Below are 14,066 nucleotides of genomic sequence, written 5' to 3' on the forward strand. Positions count from 1 at the left end.
CTCAGCCCTTGGCCTGACTCGGTGCCGAATGTGTGCTTATTGCTTTACACCCTGGTGCTATAGCTCCACCTAGAGCGAGCCAGGGTAGGACTTTATAAAGCGCTGGGCAGCTCCTGCACGGCTGAGGAGTGCAGAGGTCTGTCCCCGATGTTCTCAGGGGAGGATTAGGCCCAGCTTACACACTTGTATTGTATGGTCAAGCAGCGGCCTACAGGGCTTGGCCTTTTACACAGAGAGTAATGTTCCCTCAGAACAGAGGAAGGCACTTTCCTCTGAACGGCAAACTGCATCTATAATATATCATCACCAATGTTAGCTGAAGTCAGTGGGGTCCATGTAGGTACAGGGATCCAGGCGTGTGGTTCTTGGTGGCCCAATAGTACAAGGTTTCCACACAGTGACGTTGGACAGACTTTATTTTCTACATCAGCTGGCACTAAATCCTTGTAATCGGCCTTGTAAAGTGCCCATAGTTTCAAAGTGAAAAACCAGGACACTTCCGTGACTTTGTTTTAGTGCCGTGAAACACGTCTGCAAAATACTGAGTTAACCCATCTGCCAAAACCCACCACACCAATACACAAAATAAGCACAAATAAAAATAAAATCCTGTAACACCAACAAATCAACTAACCGAGAAACACAAACTGCCCCCAGCAGAGCTTTCCCCACCAAAGCGGAAGAGCTAGAGACTCCATGAAGTCCTCTCTTGCTGTTGACTTTAGGTGGAAGGTAGAACCTTTCCGGAGGTAGGAACCTCAGATAACACAGTCAGCACTTAACATGGGCTGAAAAAAGCATGCGTGTGTGCGGGGGGGTCTACGATAATTTGGGAACTGCAGCGTTGGTAAGACAGTGCTTAAAGTGCGACCCTCAACAGCCCAGCTTGATTTATCATTGTTATTTTCTGGGTCTGTGACCAACCCTCCCCCCAGCTGACATCTGCAGAGGGGTTGAGGGTTTTTGATGATTCAGTTTTCAGTGGAAAAAACTCCCGTTTTCCAACCAACTCTGGGGACCACTCAGCTCCCCACAGAGCACGGCATGGCAGCTGCGGTTCGGCAGGATCATGGCCGAGTGGGTGTATGTTAAAAAGGTTTCCAGACCAGCTGGAGGGGCGCTGAGAGGCTTAGGTTGCATGCTGATCTGGGGGAGGATGAGACAAGCCCCTCCACTTCAAAGAGGCTCCATCGGGGCAAGGATAGGCCCGTGGTTTGTGACAGGAAATTCCTATAATAAGGCACTTTTTACAAGAACTCAAGACCAGCCGTGAGTGAGGCAGTGCGACATTATCTCAGCAGCTGATCTACTACGGGGAGCAAGGAAAACACAGGTTGCTCGCTGTGGTAATGACAACGTGTGTGCCTCTTTCTGTCACATACCCCCGTCAAGGTAGATCACGTTGGAATTGCTGAGGCCAGCAAGGAATTCTGATGCAGCGAGTAGAATGTGCGTTTGCCACCCTCTCAGAGGACAGCTTTGCCTTGGGAAAGCCAGGTAATGAGTACAGCAGGTCTGATGTAATGCCCAGTGGGCAGCGTCTCCTCTGACTGGAAGCCGTCCAATAAATGCCACGCCTATTGTCTGGTGAGTACTGCAAGACAAACTCCCTTGGTGTGGCAAACTCTCCAGTCGGATGAGCCTGAGAGGCAGAGATCTAATCTCACTTGCTATCTGCAACCCAAACACTCCACGGACGCCGGCATTAAAAATACATCTGGCCTTTTACAGTGGAAGCTGGAGCCCGGGAGTTTCCACCCACTGAAATCAGCCCATCTCCTTCTCGGAGCTGAAGCTAGTTCTGCCAGCTTTGCATGGAAACAAGGGAAGAGCTGGTCTGTGAGTCATAAAGGAGCACCTGGTGTGAGGAAAATCGCTTCCCTCACACAGCTGATGGATTGGGTAACCTGTTGAGCAAACAAGCCGACTCTCAGGCAGAAGCTCTGGCCCGGGAAAGGACAGCTTTGAGGAAGAGTCACTTCAAGATGTGATGTTTCCAGGGACTCTGCGAGGCAGCAGGTGCCATGAAATGACCAGTCACCATGCTGCTGCGCTGCCTCCACCGGGGCTGGTTCTGCTTAGCGTGGGGCCTGCTACGCTGACTGTCGATGGCACGGGTGGCTGATGTCAATGTGTTTTTCAATGGTGTCCCCGGTAGGTCTGCGTTTTGCAGCACCTCCCATAACAAATGAAAGGCCTGCAGGTCCACGAGGACTGCAACGAAGCGGAGGGAAGTGTCAATGCAGGGCACCAAAGCGCACTACAGTCACTGGAACCTGTGGCTCCCAGGAAAACAATTGCCCTAAATAGGGGAAAAACCAATGACCGGGGCGGGAGGCTGCTACAGGAAGCCTGATCTTGAAGAGGGGCAGAGGGGAATAACCCAGAGGTACTTAGCACAGAAGTTAAGAGTGACTGTTACACGCTTTGAGGCGGAGCGTGGAGAGATAGCGTAACAACATGGACCGTCGACATGGGGGGCGGCACTAGGACACCCCGCAGACCGTGCTTTTTGGTTGGCAAGCCACTAAAACGTAATTGAGTGGGCTGAATGTTCAGTGTGGAAATGCTGATGGAGAAGCTGCCGCCCAGGCTAGACGGAGACCGACAGGATTGTGGGGAATAGGGAAACAACTCCCGGATCCTGGCACGGGGAGCCTGGCCCTATCCCCCTCATGCTGTGGGACTCGGGTCCGCAGAGCTGGGGACCAGACACAGCCGAGGGCAATGGATACGTGACCAACCTTGCCTGCACTCGGCAGCGCCCCGTCTCTGCATCGAACGGCCGCACTGCCACACGGTTACCCGAGTGCACCAGCACTGCCCTCCACGGTCCCGGTCTCAGGCCTGTGCCCCGCACTGGGCATGGGTGGAAGGAGCGGTTGCCTGCACTAAGGCAGCCCCACGCCAAGGTCTCTAGTGGTCTGTGCTTGGGGCATATCAACCTGGCCTGGGACCCAGCCCCTCCGCCCCTCCTGAAACGACGAGGCTGCGTGGGAGGCCAGTATTCCCCGAAGGAGCCGCCCGGTGCTAGTGCCTGGTCAAAGCCGTTACCAGAAGAGGTGCTTAGTAATGCGAGAGAGATGCTGACCACGCAAGCGGGGCAGGAAGCCAGGCCGTGAGAGAGTCATCACTGGACACGCAGAAGAGAGTTATGGCCAAAGGAGCGAGCGACGGCCCCGGGGGGATTTCCGAGCCCCACCAGCTGTGGCAGAACTCTCCTCAGAGCAGCTGGGCAACGAGCATTTCCCGGTCAGCACCACCCCCTTTTCTAACCCGGCTGGAGCAAGGAAAGCATCTCACGGCTCCGCTGCCCCCTCTAACCTGCCTCTGCGGGCAAGACGGGCTGGGTCCGATATAGTTACACTGGCCTTCTCTCTTGGCAACGCAGGAGGCGGTCTCCAGAAAAGACAATCCAACTGGCATTTGGGGATGGCCGCTCCTGCATCCGTGTGGGCCGTGGTAAGGACAATGGATGCCGGCAAGTCTGGCTTTCTCGCCAATAATGCTAACTGCCTAGCATAAGCACGAGCGCCCAGCCCCGAGGGGTCAGCCTGGGATTGCCTAGGGAGAGATGAACCAGGCCAGCCAAAATCATTGCTGCCACTCGTGAGACGGGTTGTCACAAAAAACCCAGCAGCCTCTGAAATCCGAGCTTGGAAAAGGAGTTTTCCCCCAGCCGAGTCAGAGCTACCGATTTACGGATGAATGGGGATGTTGTGGGGTCTTTTCTGGCACTGGCCTGTAGTAAATTAGACCAAGTCAATGGGGGTATTGTTGCTAAATCCAGGATCAGACCCTTGGTTTGCTGCTGCAGAACGCGCCTCGGCAAGAGAGGGTTAGGGGAACACCCTAGCCAGGAACGCAAGCTTCCTAAGCGTACGGGGAACGCCGTCCAGAACGGAAGTGCAAGACAGACTTGGCCTTAAAAACTGCTCATATATTGAAACGTGGCAGGAAAGGTGCAGGGAGGAAATCCCCCCCCCGCTCCGGGTCTGATTGAAATGGATTCTGCTTGTTTCAGCCACGTTTGGGCACGGGTGGATAATTAACAGAGAGGTTCTGCTGTTTTGGTCGTTCAGGCCAAGCACTTCTGATGGTGTACGAAGGAAAACGGCCAACCGAGACCCAGGGCAGAAAGGCTGTTCTCTGTGCAGCTCGCACGCACTTACTTCGGACACAGCTCGGTGTCTGGCGGATCTAGGAGGTGACTGGCAGGCGAGGGTGGTTTCAGCCACAAAAGGGTTTAAACCCAGCGTGCTATGAAGATCCCCATTAACCACACACAGAGCCGCGTGCCCAGCTGCCCCGCGCTCTGTGCTCAACCGAGACCAAAGGGCATGCCGGGCCTAGTGAGGCGACGTGACAATCAGAGCACGACGATATCTAAACAGAGCTTGGCACCCCGCGCGAGGGCGGTTTGAACCAACCTCAAAGGACCAGGGCTCAGCCAGGACCTGGGTCTGTTTGCATGGTGAGTGAGCGATGGCACCCTCTGGTGGCTTGGACACAGACATACTACGTGAGCGGCGGAGGGAGCGCGCCCTTAGCGTAAGCGGTTGAGGCTGGAAGCTGTTAGATCTAAAGGACCAGGGTTCGACCCCTCTGTAACGGAGCTCGCTGCCTGCAGAAAGTGATTCACTACAATGTCCATGTCCTGTAAGAGCCCGGGTTCCTGTCCTGTAAGAGCCTGGGTTCCCATCCACAGAGGATGCATTTTTCTATTGGACCCACAAATGCTTCTCTGGAAGAACTCCAAGGGTGATGTCGGGGTGCACCACCAGCATGCAAGAAAACTGCCTCCCCCCAACCCCAGTGACAGCCTCATAAACCAGTTAGCTCGTTTAACAGGCTCTGCTCCGTTTGAGGAGAAGGGCTGACCGGTCTGTGACGTGACCGGGCAGCCCCAGCCACCAGTCGTTATGGCTAATTAGCACCAGGGATGGCTCTAGGGAGAATGTAAAGCTCTAATTAATGACTGCCAATCTGATCGCTATTCCCAGGGCATCTGATCCTCTGCAAGCAGATCTGGAGTAACTGGAATCTGAAGTCAATGGGGCTACCCCGGTGTAAGAGAGAACAGAAGCTTGCCCATGGGGTTTCTAACACGTTTAATTCTAGGGGTACGTACAGCCAGGCTGCTGCTCACTAAAACCTTTTCCTGTCAGGGAGAAGAGCTTTTAACTTCCCCTATGCTGGGAAGAGCAGATGCTTTAACGTCTAACGTGGGAGCGGAAAGACCCTTATCTCAGCCCAGCTGAAGAGCGAGCAGCATATGAGAAATTGAAGCCTGGTTATCAGCACACCAGAGGGACGAGCAGTTTTTATTAGCTGATTGCTTCTGCCTGCTAACAGGAAACGCTCAGTATTGCCATGTAAGGGCATCCACCTCCTCTAACTTCCACACAGGACGTGATACACGTAGAGCAGAGAGGCAGCCCTGGCTGGGAAAGTGATGTGAGTTATCACATGGAAGGTTGCTTCAGGAGGGAGATAGTTACTTTTCTGCGTTATTTTCCTGGGATCATTTATTATGGTTTAAATTTAATGATCCAAGTGTGCCCTCAAGGGCACATCCCATAATACTACGGAAAAAATGGAGGGGCGGCTGCTGCAGGAAGGACCGTCCAGCAGTCCTAGCAGGGACGGAGCAGACTTGGGGTCTGTTCCCTGCTTTGCTATTGATTCCTTGTGTGACCTCGGGCAAGTCACATTGGGCCTCAGTTTCCCACCTCAGTATCCCCCAATGGGGATAAAAGTCCTGCCCTGCCTCCCAGGGGTGTAGCGAGAATAAATGCATGAAGGATTGTGAGGTACTCTGACTCTACAGATAAGACCAATCTGCCCCTTCCAAAATCCCAAACAAAAAAACCTTCTTCTCAGCAGAGAAAAGTCTTCTCGGCTGGTGGGAAAGACTTCACACGACCTTTGCTGGAAAAGTCGGGGCCAGGAGCCGGGTAAAATCGGAAGCATTGCAGAGGAAATGTAACAAACACAGAGTGGATACCCAACACTCAGTAATGAACGAGAACATCAGGATGCAGCACATTTCCTGAAGAGCCGCAAGGCCCCGTAGGCAGTTTGGGGAGATGCTGAGACAGGACACCAAGCTACTGGATCAGTTCCACAGAGCGAGGGTGCAAAAAATGGAGCTTCCCCCGCCTACAGAGCCGGGCTGGTCGGGTACTTTTTGATCTAGGAAAGGCCTACCTACATCCTCTGTTTTCAAGAGTAGAGCTTGGTCTTCCTGCTACTGCACAGTTCCTCTGAGCGCACCACACCTGCCATGGGCCACAGATTGGGAACCTCGGCAGGGATAAAAAGCACCGTCTCCCCCCACCCCCCAGCTAGCGTATGACAGAACAGCTCAGTCTAGGATACCATCCATCACCTCTTCCACGGGACGTGAGGTCTGCTCCAGAGCCCACGGACGTCACCGAGAGTCCTTCTGTTGACTTCAGTGGCCTTTGGAGCAGGCTCCCAGTGTGGGGGGTAGGTGGGGGAAGGAGGAAACGGGCTGTAGGGGCAGATGTGCTCTATTGTAACAACAGCCAGACCTTCCGGCTGCTTCTCCCTGGTCAGACGCGTGGCTGAGAGTCAAAGAACCCTGTCCAAGAGAACAGCAGAGAGTTTCTGGGAAAGGGCCGATAAGACACTGGAATATCAAACCACGAATGCAGATTTCTGGCATTTCATCCAACCTGTATCCATGTGCCTTGTGGTGACACACTAGGCCATTAGCACGCCAGATGTGTCATATACGAGGCAGATGCTGTGAGAGCGAAGCTTTCGTTTGTTACACTTGGCATGGCTGGCATCTAGCGGTGCTAACGTGCAATTACAGCATCTCTGGAAACCTTTATCCTGCTGCCATCTAAAATCCAACCGGCAGATTTCACTCTGTGTGCGCGTGCTTTAAGTATTCTTTCCTGGTCCGCTGTTCACGCTTGGATAATCAAGTGACAGGATTTAAAAACCCGAAACGGCGTAGCACCAGGATACGGCATGCGTCCTCCCCTCTCATGACCCGGCTCTGCCGCTTGCTTGTTTGAAAAGACCCTTGACTGTGGTGCTGCGTGGTTGCAGTTGTTTAGGATAGTGCTCTGACGAGCACAGCTGTCCGTGTGCAGCGTGGGTCCCTGATCGGAAGAGGATGTCAGCGTACGTGTCTATGAGGTTATAGTCAGTGCTTAATTTTGTAATGAAAGAGGTGCCGGGGCTCAAGCAATTTGGAGCCAGGGCACAAGCAATGTTTTTTACTTTCACAACCGACGTGGCAAGCCCAGGGGTGCCGGGGCGATGAACGGCCAAGCCCAGAGATGCCGGGGCTCAGCCCTGGCACAAATTAAGCACGGGGTGTATCTGACATTCCACATGTGATTCCAGCAGTGAAAACTGGGTGCGCACCTCGCTGCCCTGTGAGAATCTCCCCCGGCATGTCCAATCTAATGGTGACAGCTTCAGCAAGTGACGAGCCCTGGCCGGGGTGAGAAGGACGCAGGGCTGGATTTAGCTGGGGGAGGGCAGGGCTCACCATGGGGTGTAGAGTGAGTTGGTCCAACCGGAGAGCCAGGTGGATCGAGGGAGTGGAGCCGTCGGAGCTGGAGCGCGAGGCAGACCCGGGTGCAGGCTAGAAGCTGCAGCCCTGCTGCTCGCTGCGCCGTGTTGGGTCAAAGAGCAGGAACAAGATGAACAAGGTCAAAGATGAAGGAACAAATGGGACCGGGGAAGGGGGCACGGGGGGACGGGATACTTGCAGCCTCGCTGTTCAGCTGCACGGCGCTCGGAGCCGTGACGAGCGCATCTGTAGCCAAGTGGGACAAACAGAGGCGCATGTTACCAAGAGCCAGCGCAATTCTCTGCCAAGCCGTGGGGACATGGAGGGGTTGGGCCCCTCTGCAGAGCAGGCCCAAGGAGAAGATGAGTACAGGGAGCTGGCTGCGGTTGGTTGGCTGGTTTTCTAACCTGCCGCAAAAATCCCAACCAAATCCCCGGCTGCGGTGGGAACTGTACGGAACGGTCCCCAGGCCAGAGCCACTGGCTAAGAGCAATAACACTGCCAGCATGGCCCTGTCAGAGTTGGGAGGGGAGAGATGGCTGCTGAGAGATCTCAGGCTGGAGAGGGGCAATCACCCGACTTCCTCAGGGAACCATCGGAGCCTACTGAAGGGAAAAACCAACAGAGCGTGGCCGGCTGGCTTTGGTACTGCAATTAGGAAGGAACAATCCTGAGCCCCGGCCCTGAGCAGAGACAGCCAGCAGGCCGTGCAGAGGGAGCTGCCTGGAACACAGCTGTCAAGTTCAAGACCAGCGCTCCCCCCGACAGCCAGGCTCAGCTGTGTGGGAGAAGCACTTAGACCAGCGCTCTGCTAAGGGTCTCTCGCTTTGGGACACGTGTGCAGCGGGGGCCGGGGTGCTGGAACTAAGAGTGCTGGGGGTGTGTGTGTGTGGCAGCACCCCTCGCTTGAAGCAGTTTCCATCATATACAGAGTTGCCAGTTTTGTTCTGTGGCTTTCCGCACCCCCACTATAAAAATTTTCCAACCCCACTGGTTGGAGCCTGGAGATACAGTAGTTATGCTGGTGCAGTCTATACCGTGTGGCCTAACGAACCAGGCGCTACATCTACTCGGGGCAGCAAAGAAAACAACGAACACTTCTAATGCAATTTGCTCCACAACAACAAAGTTTGAAAATCTTGTGAACCAGCACTTGGAATCTCTGACACAGGCCCAGGGCTGGCGCGGCCTTGTCATTTGGTTGGGGTTCTGATCAGCGTGTCATTCATTTCATCCCCCGGCAGAGCAGAGAGTTGTAGGAGTGGCAAACTTTTTTTTTTTTTTTAACCGATACAAAGAAATCTATTGAAATCCACACATCACAAGCCAATAAAAATCCGCATGTTGCTGAGAGACCAGCCTTGCAGTGCAACCAGCGAAGGATTTCCCTTCTCCTTGCCAGGATGGGCGGCACCGAAAGAATTTAAAGAAAACATTCACTCACAGGATTCGGGTGTAACGTAGCCCAGTTCTGCAAGCTTTCCAGGGCCCGCGCTGTTTCCACAGGCTCTGCTCCCTCTAGTGGCTGTTCAAAGGCTGCTTTTGACTCCAGGGAGCACATCCTGAGTCATCTCTTGCCGTCTACATGGTTCTGCTGCAGTCTCTGTTGCAGTCACTGTCTGTCCTGACTGGTGAGGTGAGTGTGACGCACATTAGTCACATGGTGGTGTGTCTTCTCCCGGCCTGGCTGACTGAAACGTTTATAAACAAGATGAGGCCTTGAGTAAGTCTCTTGTTCACACATCCATTTGCAACACCACGAACACCCCTCAGAACACACACTGGCAGTAGTGTTTGTAGCACACCCTGTTCCAAACGAGCACTCACACCATGAACACTAGCCAACTGTGTTACGCTTTCAGGGCAACGGCAGCTGTCTCCCTCCCCCTCCGTGGGTCTCTCCAGCAGCGCCCAGTCAGGTCTCCAGCCGTCACCTGTCTCTGTGCAGGGGCCCTGGTCCCACTCCCTTCTGACCCTTCTTTAAGGCTGCACAGCCCCGTCTTACACTGTGATATCCCCAGCAAGCCATCCTGCCTAACGGCCAGGGTTGCTTTCTCTCCAACGGCGTCGAGGGAGTTACAAGTGCCAAAGCCACCCAGCCCTTTCTAAGCAAGCTCCTGTATTCTGAGGGTACAAGTATTCCAGAGAACACACACAACACCACCAAACGGATTGAAACACAAAACAAACATACCAGGAGTCACCCATCAGTCTTACGGGGCACTAGCAGGCCAGTCTTTCCAATCCTTCTGCAAGGGTCGGGGTCCCCGTTGGACAAGAAGGTCCTGTCCATTTGCCAGAGCAGAACGATGCCCTGACTCAGGTCAAGTTCATCCTTGTATACCAAAAGCCCTTTCTTTGACTCCAAGACTCTGGGAAACCCAGCTTGAACCAGTCAATGCAAACGACGCCTTGGGGTGGTACCTCTCTAGAGCTGTTTAGTCTCAATGACTTACCTTAATCACCGCTCACTGTTTTGAGTTCTTGGTAACCCCTTCCCACACGCGGAGTAGAACAAAATCATACATAAACCATTCATAGATTCAGTACAACAGGGTCCCCGAAGTTATTGCATGCGATTGCAGTATCTGTCACAAACTGAATTCACATTTGTTATGGAAATGAACATTCAGAGCTTGTTAGGAACCCTTTCCTGGCTTTGCATATTTTGCGTCCGCATTTTGTTTTTCCCCCCAATTACAAAGAGCTATATCATTAATGCCTTACCTGTCAGGCATAACATGTGCATGGCTTTCCAAACTTCACAGCCCAACTTCCGAGCGGAGACTGAGTAATCTGATGAATAGATTTCCTTGAAACCTAAAGCCAAATTATGTTTTGGGGCTCAAATTGGCCACTCAGTCTCTAGAGACAACAGAACAGGACAACATTAGCATCACAGTATTGCAGCTGATTCTGAAGACTATCAAGCCACAGACCAAATGAAATTAGTCTCCTCCATGAGGAGTCTGGAGGAACAGGAAGATTGCCTTAGGAAATCCTGATTGAATTTCATACTTAGGAATTCAGATGTTTTGCTTTTCAGTTATTAGGGATTTTAATTATTACTTATCTACCATGTGTTGGTATAAACGGATGGGCTAAACTGACCCCAGGTGTAACTCCACTTCGAGGGCGATAAACCTGTGCTTCACTCGAAAGTAGGTGAGCAGTAGTAGCGTTTTACTATAGAAGGAGAAACATTATCCCCTCCCCAGCCCGGGATTAGTGGCAGGTCATTCTTCACACCCAGCCTCTGGCGAGGCATGACGTGTCCCCGCGTTGTTACCTGAGCTTCCCAGCTCTGCTAATAAAAGAGTCTCATTTCTGTACCTGTGCGTTTATAACTGGAAGCTGCAGCTGGTGGTGAGGATCCCGAAACTGCACTACGAAAAGGAAAAGAAGAGACAACACAGAAGGAAAGTAAACCATAAAAGCAAACAAAAAGAAATCTGCACGAAGCTGGGCCACAATCTGCCTTCTGCCATCACTGCAGCAGACAAACCAAGCCAGCTCCCTCTGAGGAGAAAGACACAGCGTGGGGGAGGCCCCCCCACATCTCCCCGTTGTCTTATACAGCTAAAGTAGAGATGCAGGATGAGGGCCTGAAACTGCAGTGGCCATTTTTGTCAAGGGCAAAAGAAAAAAAAACGCAAACAAGAAACGTGTGGGCAGCCATCTTGTCTGTCAGCATCAATGTTCAGCCTTAATATACTGGAGGCACTTAAGTGGAGACCAGCCCATAAGATCTGTATTAGCAAGGGAGCACAGCACGCACAAAGAAAATGCACCAAGCAGCTCCAGAAAAGTTTGACAGAAAACCTGAAGTCACAACTTCTAATCTTGACCCCAAGTATCAGCCAGAAGCAGAAGAAGGGCTAGCCTGATGGTTCTCATTTGCAGATCAACTTAAAGCAATTCTGGCCTTTCGCTCTAAGTGAACCCTGACGTAATGCCACTGCCTGTTGTCTAGGCCTCGCCATCGGAGACGAACAACTCGGTCCCTTGCTCTCATCTCAGCGTTGGAAGAAGACAATCTAACTGTCCATTGCAAAACTCGCCTCGAGGCCGGGATCCTGTAAACGGTTATTCTGTGGGGCCGGATCCCTCTGCCTGCATGGAGGTCTCAGGTAAGCCCACCCACAAAGTCACGAGCAGGCTCGAGCCCTTAGCATCAGGCTGGCGCATAGAGGCTGTGCCCGCTGCGTCACGGGCACAGTATTTTAAGTCAGACTGGACAATTACTCAGTTTCAGAATGGAAAACAGGCGCCTGCTCTGAGAAGACTGCAGTCATTTGCGGAGCGAGCTGCCATGGCGCTGCTGAGGGCAATAGCAATACATAACATGGAGAGATTCCCAGAAAGAAATAAGCCTGGGGCAGAAGACCAGAACAATTGCAGGACAGCAGAGCAAGGGATGCGGGAAATGCTGGATTCCTGACCAGGGCCTTGGAAAAACTCAAGACAAGAATTCCTCTAGGGGCCCCAGCCCTGGTTTTTCATTCCGGGACAGGACTTGGCAGTTTACTCAGTGAAGACCTGGTCAGCAAAGGTCCTCCTCCGTGTGGATCTCTCCAGTGTGGCTCAGTGCTTTGACCTGAGGGGGGGTCACGGTCACGGTCACTGAGAAAAGCAGCACGTCCGCAAGAAAGGGGGATCAGTGCTCAACTTCTCGTTTTTAATGACGTTTCTCTGGGGGTTTTCACGTGTTCCTGGCCACCGTATCAGACTGCCGGGGTACGAGAGCGGCAGTGCAGACGGGAGGCCCTCAGCGAACGTGCAGCTCTGAGCTGAAGTTTAGAGGGGCTGTTTGCCATCTTGGAGACGAGACGCCAGGTGCGGGGCACCTGGGGTGATACAGCCCCCCCCCCCCACCACCACGCTCCGGTGAACCCGCACAGTGCTGCCTCTGGCCCCAGGTGGGTTGTTTTTTAACTCTGTGTGTGGAACAATCGATGGCTTCGGCTCCGTGAGCGCATCCTCCTCCCCCACGCCCAGGCGGCCTCTCTCCCCCCCCCCCATTTCACTTTTCCTCCGTTTGCTCGCCCACTCGTTCCCTCTCCGCTGAGCCGCTCTCACCGGCAGCCATGTTGGCATTTCGGGGCGTAGCCAGAGCCGAAGAGCAGGTGTGGTGGGTGCTGGGCTGGGGCGAGGGAGGAGCGTGAGAGGTGGGTGGGTGGGTGATGTGACAGATGGTGGACCCCCAGTGCCTCATCGCCTCCCGAGCGTCTAATGCCTCACACGTTCCGTCTGTAGCGCTCCAAGGGCTGTACAAAGGAGGATCCGGATCATTAGCCCCATCGTACAGGTGGGGAAACCGAGGCAAAGAGCGGTGACGTGTCACCCAGCAGGCCAGTGGCTGAGCTGGGAAGGGGGATCCAGGTCCCCCGAGTCCCAGTCTGGTGCTCTGCCCACTGGCACGAGACGCTAATGGAAGGAAGGGTGTGTGCGGCCCAGTTCTGTCCCCACCCCCCCCCATCAGCACCAGCGTGCAGCCTGGGAGGCCATGCCTACGGGTGGGGAGGGGCTGCTCTCATCTTAGCCAAGGAGACTCAGACTTCCAAGGAATGGCCGGGCCGCAGGGAATGCTCACGTACCAGGGCCAACGTGACTCCTCCTCCAAAGCAACTCTGCGCCGGCCTCCTGGGCTGCCTTCGTCGTTGCTGAGCAGGGAGCCCAACGGGCGTGTGACCACGCCCCACGCAGCCCCAGGCGAAGATGGAGCCAGAGCTAGCTTTAAACGAACGTGGGTCCAGAGGAAGGAGCAAGCAGAAGGCAGCTCACGTGGACGGATCCTGCCATCACAACGGAGGGCCCGAGCCTCCTCTCCCACCTGAGGGTAGATCAAGAGCGACTCCGCCGAAGCCCGCTGAGCTACACCGACGTGGGACGGTATGAAAAGCCACGTCAGCCCACTGAGGGGCTAGCCCCAACAGGCCTACCTCGGAGGGCTGATTTATAGACCGTCCCAGCTCCGTTTCGTCATCCTGGCACCAGGGGTATTTTTAAGCTGAACGATTTAATAATGTATAAACAGCTAGGCAGCCTGAGAAATACATTCCCTGTAGAAAGACGGCTCCCTACGGACCTGCTCTCCTTTGGGCTACCCTTCATCATACTTTGGTGCAAGCGCTCAACCTTAATCAACAGCTTGGGTCCATAATTCAGGCTTTATACGCCATCAGCTTGAAGGATTTCCTCAATTGGTTTGTGTGTCTACCAAAATCTAAAAGGAGGGGGATTTGTCAGTTTGTCTTCTCTTTGCCTTGCTAATGCGACTAATGGAAGCACTGATTGCATTGGCATTTATCAGCTCGTAGGCACATTTGTGATCAGTGATTTTTTGTATAGTATTTGAATTTTTAAGAAGTAATTACATGGGCAAGAAAATGGATTAGTTCATTATTATTTAATAATGGCACACAGGAATCAAATATGTATGATGCTGTATTAAAAAGTATCAGTGGAATAAATGGGCTGTGAAGCTCATTAACAGAAATCAATTGAG

Source organism: Emydura macquarii, unplaced genomic scaffold, assembly GCF_026122565.2.
Source record: "Emydura macquarii macquarii isolate MOO-44397 ecotype Brisbane River unplaced genomic scaffold, CSIRO-AGI_Emac_v2 contig_1253, whole genome shotgun sequence".
NCBI lineage: Eukaryota > Metazoa > Chordata > Testudines > Chelidae > Emydura > Emydura macquarii.